The sequence below is a fragment of the Lates calcarifer genome, unplaced genomic scaffold, assembly GCF_001640805.2.
Source record: "Lates calcarifer isolate ASB-BC8 unplaced genomic scaffold, TLL_Latcal_v3 _unitig_5268_quiver_806, whole genome shotgun sequence".
Classification (NCBI taxonomy): domain Eukaryota; kingdom Metazoa; phylum Chordata; class Actinopteri; family Centropomidae; genus Lates; species Lates calcarifer.
Window position 1 is genome coordinate 74,669 of NW_026117411.1, and position 10,690 is coordinate 85,358.

Below are 10,690 nucleotides of genomic sequence, written 5' to 3' on the forward strand. Positions count from 1 at the left end.
TTTCATTCTTTGACAGTAACAGAAAATATACATGACCTGGTTCCATCAGTTACAAATATTGATTCGTTCATGGACTGGAATGGACTGTGTTTTCTATATTTTAGGTCACATCAACCAATCAGTGCTTTACAGGTCATGTTCACACAGTGATGGCCCGCCTGAGGAGGTTCAGTATCTTTCCAATGATACCTCATTTCACAGACAGGAGCCTGAGATCACCACAGACTTAACTGTATGCGACCTGATCCACCTCCTGAGCACCAGTCGCTCACAACAGTTGATTGTTAATATAAACTGACTGTCAGTAACACAAGTCATCATTTCAGTCATTTTCAGTCATGTACAGAGAAAATCACACTGTTTTCTAAATAAAAACAGAATTCCACATTTCCAGTGTTTACAGTTCACAGTCTGTCCATCATTATATCTGAGACTGAGGAGTCACCTCTAAAGCCTTGTTGGTCCTGATCCTGCAGGGGACAGTTAATGATTTGCTACAATCCACACTGCACTAATCAGTAAAATACAGGTGATCAACAGGTCAGGTGGTTGTGCAGGTAAGAAGCTGGCAGCGTGTTTTCAGGTGAACTCAGCTGCAGTCAACAGTTGAACGGAGAGCTGCAAGAATGATCCTAGAACCAGGACTGTGGTCCGTTAGTCCTTCCTGCTTAGGTTACCTAACTGAGGTAAGTGATCTGAAGTCTCTGAGTATCAGCTGTGATCAGAGCTGGTCCAGGTCTCCACATGTTCAGGAAAGGAACTTCACTGCTTCCTGTCTTATCTCCTTCAGCAGAGGAGACACTCGAGCTTCCTTTACCAAAGGAGAGAATGACGTCCCATGATTCCTTGCAGCAGCAGCAGATCCACAAACATAGAAACAACAGAGCTCCTGTTTAATGTTTGAGAGTCAATCAGAAACTGATGAAATCCTTTGTCCTCTAAAAAATTATTTTCTCTACTTAACAAACATATAAAAAGGTCAAAGCGCCCAGAACAGGAAACTCTTTGTTTCTGTCTGAATCTAAGTTACTCTGGAGCTGTCACACAGTTCTTTATTCATCGTTTAATGGCTCAGCTTTCTCTTTTTGTACATTCCTTTCATGTCATTATATTATTAGTGTTGGACGGGAAACCTGACTGAATTGTAGCCTACAGCTCCGAGTCTGTCACTGTACATGTCTTCATGTGTTATAAATAGAGTTGGTTTAAAAAACTCCTGGTGTCAGTGCAGTCAGATTTTTTCTGAGTCCTCATCAGTCCTCCTTCACCTCATGAGGGTTTCCACCCAGGTCGAGGAGAGGTGGTGAGGAAGGATGTTTTTTCCTATCTGACCTGAACCCGGCTGGAGAATAAAGACTGCAGCTGCAGTGATGACTCGTGGCCACCAGGTGTCACTGTGAGTTCCTGTTGATCAGCCGGGTAACAGACAGGAGGAAGGTTTCAGGTTGTTTCTGTTCCAGGCTGCAGTCTGTCTGAACCTCACACTGAAGACTGATCAACACCATCAGTCAGTCCGCCCCTGCTCCTCCTCCTCCTCCTGCACAGTCCGGTGTTTTCAGACAAACGGAGTTTCAGCAGCAGCAGGAGGACGAGCTGTGAAGAGGAGGAGGAGTCCCGCTGATGAATGTGTTGATTATTCAGGTGAAGCTGCAGTGAAGCACAGAGCCTCCTCAGTTTCTCTTAGTTTCTCCTTCAGTCTGATTTGGTGGAGTTCAGGAGGTGAGAGGAGAGGCAGCAGAGGGTGAGTTTGTTTCTCTGGTTTTACCCCAACACCCGTGTTAGAGCTTTTTACCGGGTTAGACACGTTTCTTTCTTCTTTTTCTTGTTTTTCTTTAAAAAAACAAACGGACCTCAGCTCTCAGGTGGGCGGGGTCAGCGCTTTAATCCGGGCTCCACGCGGCTCCCGCCGGCTCACGCGCCTCACCAACATCAAAAAACACTACCACTGCTGCGTTTATTGGGAATCAGTCAGTTTAACGTGAATTTATCTAAAATGAAGTGTGGTGCTGAAGTCCTGGTTTTGACAGTCAGACAAAATCTTAAAAAAAATAAATAAAACGGATTTAAAGTTTAGTCCAGAGGTTTGGTCTCAAGGTTTCCAGATGTTTGAGGTAAACTGGAGCTGGAATATGTTGTTTACTCAGATCTATGACCTGAGTAAAAACACCTGAATAATAATAAACTTTATGTGCTGTTTTCAAACTCTTAATGTAGTAAAAGTACAGAAGTGTTTTCTGCAGCGTGTAGTGAAAGTATCAGTAATGAAAGGACTTGTTGTGCAGTAAACTGTGTCCAGATTTATCTGAGTTTGTGTGCAGGCATGAAATTTTGCAGGAACCTGTTTCTAAATTAGCTCTTTCAAACGACACTTCAAACGCCTGCATCGGTCGTTTCCTTCTTTTTCCCTTGCGCATACACTATGTGGTTTACGGCAATATAGCGACGAGGCGACGAAGTTTATGCTGCGGTAAATTTGGAAATGCAGGAACTTCAAAAAATGTGCCTACTCATGATCAGCTTGGAAAAAAAAAGTTTCATGAAGGCAGCAACCACACAACTGATCGTTGACTTGCTTATAGTTTGTAGCTTCTAACCCATGGAAACGTTAGTTTTTGCGCTGTAATGTTATTTTCAACACCTTCCTGCTGCCTTGTCCATATGTACTGAAAAGTACACAAAATTTCTCCGGTAGCCCACCTGTACTGATTGAAATGTGAAATTCATTTATAAATATCAGTCTTTGAATAGGAGATAATTGGACTTTTTCTAGCAGCTTCAGTGTTAAGATATCCAGTGACTCCAAACCAAAAGAGTGGAGCAGGGATGATGTATATCTGTAGTCCAACCCTGAAGTTAATTTCACAGATGAACACCACTGTTCTGATGTTTGAAGTAAGAAGCTAATGTTAGGCTATAAACCAACTACACCACGGTCACATGACGTCAACGTCTCCACCACTAAGCTTCCAATTGGTCATTTCATTTAGCTCTGAGCTCTTCTACAAAAGCCTTTCTTCTTAGAAAGTTAGTGAGAGTTTGAAAGAGCGTGAGTAGAAACACAACGAGGCTGTAAAGGTGGACTGGTGAGTAGATGGGTTTTCATGTTAACGTCCCCGACAACCTCTGTAGTCTCATTTAGACACTCGTTAGCAACCGCCTTTTTTAAGACACGTAAAAGCTTCAAACATCAGGAGTGGGGGATTTACTGACCCATTTTATGTCGGAGAATAAAACCTGAAAATGTCTTGAGCTCGTGTTAAAACCACAGACCTTATTTCACACATTTAACCAGAAACACACTGACTCTGGGACGAGGGAACCAATCAAAGGAGCAGATACTGTTCTGCGTGCTTGTATCATTCACATGGTTATTATGAGCTGTGAGACTAGTTAAACATCACAGACTCATTCAGCTGAAGGACAGGGTCAGGTTTTCCCAGTCTGAGCTACACCTGGTCTGAACCTGACCTCAGAGTGAAGCTTGTGTTGGATTGGTTTCTGTTCCTGTTGCAGTGCATGGATCTGGCTTCTTCTGGATCAATCCCATAGGTGCTGGATCAGATTGGGATCTGGGGAGTTTGGAGACCAGGTCAACACTTTGGTCTCTTGTGTGTTTTTGTGGTTAGGGTTATGGGGTTAGGCTTAGGGTTAGGGGTTAGGGTTAGCCCTAACCCTAACCCTGTGGTGCCATTGGGGTGCTTGGTCTGCAACAATGTTTAGGTGGGTGGAGGAGCCGAGGTTTCCCAGCAGAACACTGGACTGTACCCAGATGATCAGTGTCATTCACTTCACCTGTCAGAGGTTTAATGTTGTGGCTCAGTTTCTATACAGTGATCACTTTGTTAGGAACACCACTATAACGCTGGGTGGTCCCTCCCTCTGCTCTGGATTCCTCCGGATGTCTCCTCTGCAGAAATCAGGACTGATGAGTTAGAAATGTTGACTGTCTCAGATTTGGTGGATGGTTTCGGACTCAAAGTACCGGAACAAACGATAAGATCAGAATCAGCCTGGTGAAATGTTGGCGTGGTGTAGCCAGAAGACGGATGGGTGGGGATGGGGGGGGGCAGGAAACAGTCAGGGTTGGGTTGTAAACATAACCTGCAGGAGTTAGTGTGGTTAACAGAAGGAAACGGCTTTAAAACAGCTTGATGAGGAGCAGTTTGTACAGTCTGAGTGATCATGGGTGTGTTAGACATTAAAATAAGGTGTGGTCAGATTCACTGAAAATCTGAGGCAGCACAAAGTACCTGACCAACAAAAACCTGGTCTGAGGTCAGATGCTGGGTCAGTGGGTTTTAAGGTGGATTTATTGCCTCATTATTTTATGTTGAGCTGAAGTGAGGCTGCGTTCTTTCAGCAGTGATTAGTCTTCACTGTGTAGAAACCACAGACTGGTCCTTTAAAGAGGCTGACTGCAGTGGAGGATTATGGGAAACTGCGTCAGGTCTCCAGGGTTCAGTCGTAAAGGATGTTTGTGAAACGCTCGACTGACGTGAAGGAATCTCCTCAGATTAAAGATGCAGCCTGAAGATGAGCCCTGGAGCATGCTGGGAAATCCTCTGTGACTTACCTCTGCTGTTTGATCTGATCACAGATCAGCAGATGGGTAACTGTAACTGACAGTTCCTCTCCTGGAAACCAAGTCTATGTTGTTTTCATAAAATGAACCTTGAATTTCAGTCAATCAAACTTTAGTTGTATAGAAACGTTCATGCACTGATGAGCTGATAGTGAGACAGAGCAAATTATTAATCCAATGCATTAGTTACAAAGTTGCACAAGTTAAAAACAAAGGAATTGAATTTTAAAACTATAAAAGCAACAATAACAATGATTCAGTTAAAACTGTAAAAAAAATGGTTAAGATAAATAATAGTAAACAGACAAATAAAATACAATAATGTGAATAAAACTAAATAAAGGATAAAGATAAAATAAAATGAGTAATGTCTGTGATTCTGTCTCCGTGTTTAATTTCTTCTGCTGTCTGGGATCAGTGTGAAAACTAAACCAGGTCTCTGAACAGGAAGTAGTTTTTTTGGAGACAGTGGGTTTATTTTACTGTTTAACAATAAAGTCATCAGTGTAGAAGACAGTTTATTTCAGCAGCTCCTCTAAAATCCTCCTGATTGTTGAACGTTTTCCTTCGTCCAGACTCCAAACTGTGAATGACCAACAGATGTTACTGAGCAGAAAGCAACACGTTTCAACCAGGAACCCTGATCAGGTTTTGTTCCTCTGAGACTTGCTGTAACGTCCTTGTATGAGGACTCAGAGTCTCAGGAGGATAAACCATCAGAGCTGCTGTCACTCAAACCTCGACTGCAGATCGTCTCAGTCTGTCTCTGGGAGCTGGAGACAGCGGTCAGCTGTTAATGGATGAGTAGACGCTCAGTGAGGTAATGTTAGCGTTGTTATCCCTTCATCCAACACAGGTCAGTTGTTGTTGTTTAACTTTGTCTCTTCACTGTCGGCTGCAGACATTCGGTTTTAGTTTTAGCGTCTGTCGCTGGCTGTTGGGTTAGGAAGTGTTTGATTTGATGAAGCAGAGTTTTCTGTGAGTGGATCATTTAAAACACTGTGTTCATTTAAATGTTCGAAACCAGAATCATGATCAGTGTTTGATTCATGGTGCAGAGAGTCTCCACAGGCAGCAGATGTGACGTTTCCTGAACGTTTCCTGGATAACGTTTCTGTCAGAGTGAGAACAGCAGGAAACAGTGAGAATCAGCTCTGTTAACGGGTGAGAGAGCTTCACTGACCTCTGTCTCTCTCTCTCTCTCTCTGTTGTGTTTTGGCTGATACTGACTGAAGCTGCTGACTGGAAACATTCACATCAGACTGTGTCAGCGGCCTGGTATCTGTGTGCTGTCAGCCCAGGCTTTTATTGATCTTCTATCAGTGGCTCTCTGCTGGGAAACTCACCTCTGCTTGTTTTCTGTCTCAGTCGCACTGGGAACATTTTATTTCACCTGAGAGTGTAAACAGCATTTCAGTTTACCTGAACGTCAGCAGTCCCATGTCAGACCTTTACAATAATATACGTTTATATTTTAAAAGGAAGGACTCTAGTACTTGTGAACCTGGGTCTTATTTACTGATGTTTTTGGGTGTAAAAGAAAAAATATCTGGAATCAGTGCAGAACAGGGAACCAAGCCATCACCAACAGAGACAGAGCTTTTTATTAAAGAGAAAGATCCTTTTAGTTTAACCAGGAACATTATCACTATCTCTATATATACCACTCTCTCTGTAAATACCTGTTTTAAAGAGTACGGTCTAGACCTGCTCTATATGAAAAGTGCCTGTGAGATGACTGTTGTTGTGATATGGCGCTATAATAAATAAAAATTGAATTGAATTACCTCTGTGTTACTGTGTGGTACTTTTACTTCAGTAAAGTATCTGATTACTTGTTTCACTACACAGTAACACAGACACACTAACAGATGGAGGCAGTGGTATTCCAGCAGCTCCTGGTTAATCCCTGTTTTTGTCAATGGAGTCTGGTGGTAAATGAGAGTACACTTTTCTTGAACGATTCCAAAGGTTTTTGTCTCCATCAACCATTTATTCCCGAACACATTAGAAAATGAGGCTCAAGCCCAAAAATATCAGCATTATCTTAAGTTGTCTTGGCAACTATTGACTATTTATTTTCCATCAGCACATTTTGGCCGTTTATATTTGGATCACACGGTATCGACCGGCTGATGTAAAGTGTGGTGGAGGTATTTGACGTGGTTGTGTGCGGGGTCTGCTGCGACGTCTGTGAGAAATGTGTCTGGAAACAATCAAACCATGAGCGACAGAAACACTATGTGGACGTAATAGGAAGCAAAGGTTGAGTTTGAGATAAAAGTTGTGTTTTATAACAGGGAGGGTGCAGCGTGTGGAGCAGGTTCACAGCCATGTAAGGCAGCAGTGAGTGAGTGAGCAGCATAGTTGACGTGTGACAGGCAGACTGCTGCTGTTTGCTCTGAAAACACGATTAAACACAACGTGGACTCTGAGTCTGGAATCACTGATGGCTGACTGAGAGTTCACACCGAGCATGCTCAGTGACAGGGACACAGTCCATCTGTGTGGTAATATAAGTGTCACTGTCAGTGTCCTGAAGCTCCAGAAATCCACTGAGAAACCGGAGGAAACTGAAGCTGCAGAACTTCATTCACAATCCTCCCCATTCTAACTTTCAGGTGTGAAAGGTTCCTTGGACCATGGTCTTCACAAAGGACTAAAATCTGGTCCAACCTAAAGAAGTGGTCTCGGTGTGGATCAAACTGAACCATGGATCGGTTCATTTGCAGAGTGAAAACAGTTCTTAGATGATTCAGACCAGTTACAGGAAGTTGAGGCTCATCAAACATTTAAAAACAGAAGAAGAAAAACAACAGGAAGTGAAGCAAAACTGAGCCGAGGGAGAAAACGAGGAGATGAAATATTTAACTCTGATCAAAAGTCAACTTGAAAAAAAAAGAATAAAATTGCTGAAACATTCAAGTTATTTGAACTGACAACGTGCCGTCTATGAACCAATCAGAGCACAGAGAGACACAGCTCAGGTAGGTGACGACAGGTCGCAGATTTTTCAGGCGACGTTCTTTAGTTTGCTCAGAAAACTACAACACGAAACAAAAGCAAAACAAAAGCATGAAGCCTGGTTCAGACTTTCAATATGAATTGATATTGATATAGAACACTGATCGGGTTTTAGCTCACACTGTTTACCCCAAAGCATCATGGAAACTGTAGGTCGTTCCAGTAAATGAAAGTTGAGCCTGAAAATAAAACCACAACTAAACTAAACTCACCTCTGAAAACTAAACTGAGCATCAGAAGGTGAAAATAATCTTGACTCTGGCAGAGTCTGTGTTTCGTCCTGATCAGGTCAGACATGCAGACAGTCACATGTTGGCGTGTTCAAACACACATGGTATTTTTGTCTTCATGTCTGAAGATCATCACTTTTAAATCAGTTGTTTTTATGTCAGTGATGTTTAAAAATCATCTGTTTAACATTTTACTAATAAATAACTGACTCATTTCTTCACGTGACTTCAGCTGAGTGTCATTTTAATATCAGTCTTTGTTTCTTCCTGACAGCAGGATGAGTGACGTCCGCTTGGCTTCAGCCTCCTCCCCTGTCTCCAAGGTAACCGGCCTGTCTCCAGGATGCAGTTCCACGGCAGCGAACCCCCAGCCTTTGTCCTCCCTCCTCGCAATGCCCGGGTCACCCTGGGGGGAGACGCCCGACTGGAGGGAAGGTGGGGGACGCTCTGTTTTAGGAATGGTTATCATGATATATCACTACCAGACTCCATTAACAAAAACAGGGATTTAACCAGGAGCTGCTGGAATACCACTGCCTCCATCTGTTAGTGTGTCTGTGTTACTGTGTGACTTTTAGCTGGAAGAAGTAATCAGATACTTTACTGAAGTAAAAGTACCACACAGTCACACAGACAAACAAGTAACTCCATCCAGCTTCTGCTCAGTAAAATCCCTGTTTTTGTCAATGGAGTCTAGTAGTGATATATAGAGATGTTTCTGGATCTTCCTCTTTAATAATAACCTCTGTCTCTGTAGGAATCCTCTCATCATGTTTTCAGACATTGAGAATAACAATCTAAGTCTGTCAGAGACAAAAACAAGAACTTTAGTGGATGGACTTAAAAGATCAACGAGATCGAATCCAGACATTTACTGAGGAGGATGTGAAGAGAGGGATTAACATTTCTTCAGTCTTGTGACTGACTGCATCCTGATGTGAAGCAGTCAACCACAAAACACACACAGACACACACACACATTGTTCATTGTTCTGTTTTTCATTGTTGTATTATGTCTTTGATGTGTGTTTTATTCTGGTTTCACAGTTTTAACCCGTTAAAAACCAAATAACAATTCTCACACTATTAGTCTGAAAACACAAACTTTTATTTCACAGTTTGACCTGAAGGCAACACGTCTCTGAGTCAGGCTCCACTTGCTGGCGAAGAGCGTTATATTTTATGATCCCACAGCGCCTGAATGCACCGTCGTAGCTGAAGCAGGGAGGCTGATGGCTCTGCAAGGCCTCATGGGAGTCGAGCTTAAAGTCATCAAGCAGTCAAAACATCTGTCCGCCACATGCTGCACACACACACACAACATGCTGCTCTTTCTATAGTTGTGAGGACCCTCGTTGACATAATCCGTTCCATGACCCCCTAAACCTTAAACTTGACCTAAACCTGATTCTGACCTGAACCATGGAACCAGGTCTGAGCCCTCAGACGACTCTTTGAAGGTTGATAGGACTCTTACACATTGATGAAATGTGTCCACACAAACATAGTAAGACATGTACACACACACACACACGCTGAGAGCAGATGCAGTGAGTTTCAGGCTTTTTTCCTGAAACACTCAAATATTTCACATTTCTCCAGCGCTGACATGACCCTCACTCTGTTTTGTTTCTGTCTCGCTCGACTGGAAGATCCGAGTCCGACTCGATGAGAACTCTGAGTTTGTTAAACCTGAGCTGAGGGGAAGTCCGACTCTCAGCTCCTGTCCACATCAAAGATCAGATCATCGTTAAAGTCGTCTAAGTTCAGCTGTTCTTTGGCTGTAGATACTTGACATTTCACCTCTCGTCCACGAGTCTTCCTCAGTTCTGACTGGCTGGTGGGGAGTCCGAGGTGTTTGACCTCTGTGGGGTTATTAAGGCCACTGATGGAACTTAGTTTGTCAGTGGAGTTTTTAGAGTCAGATGACTCTGCCTTTTCCTGCTGCTTGGTAGACAAAGCACCTGACCCCATTGCCCCAAGGCTCCAGGGGGATGCCCCAGTACCCTCCAGTCAGTTGAGGTGGTTTGGGCATGTGTTTAGTCCCTCTGGACTTGGCCAACTGGAAGGAGACCCTGGGGTAGACCCAGAACTCACTGGAGAACCAGAAGGAGCTGAAAACAGGGATGTCTGAAATACCCAGCCTGCTGTAACCATGACCTGACCCTGGACAGGAAGAGGTCTCCATGGATCCACCTGACCCATGAACATGAACAGGTGCAGGTCGGGTTTTGTTCTATTACCATGAGTCCCGGGTCTGTTTAACACTATGGATAATACCAGAGTGGATCCAAGAAGACTCGACCATGGACAACATCGACCTTCATGCAGTCATCCTCCAAATGTAGGACAGCCTCCCTGAACCTGATCTGGCCCCTCAGACTACTACCTCTTCTCCAAGAAGAAGAAGGTCAGTGGTCATCATTTGGACAGTGGTGATGATGACATCAACGCAGACAGAGCTTAAACAGAAAAAACACAAAGGTTGTCAGTTTCCAACTTTCTGGAGAATCACAGTTGAACTGTAGGTTGATGTAACAGAAGCTGTTGAACTTATCACTTTCTACCTTCACCCCTCGCACAAATACAAATTATGACCCAGGGTCATAACAATTGATTAGGGACAAGCTTTCAGTCCGGTTCAGATTCAGGTAATGCATTTCTGGGTCTTTGTGAGTTCAGACATTCATTTGAACCCATGAAGACCTCTAACCTGTGCCTGCACTGAAACACTTACTGTACGTTACTGTAGTAGTTCCTGTATAAATAAGAAGACACATGATTGTTTCAGGTGCTGTGATTGGACCCTTCATGTCATGGTTGTTATGAAAGAATTATTATGACTGAGTCTGAG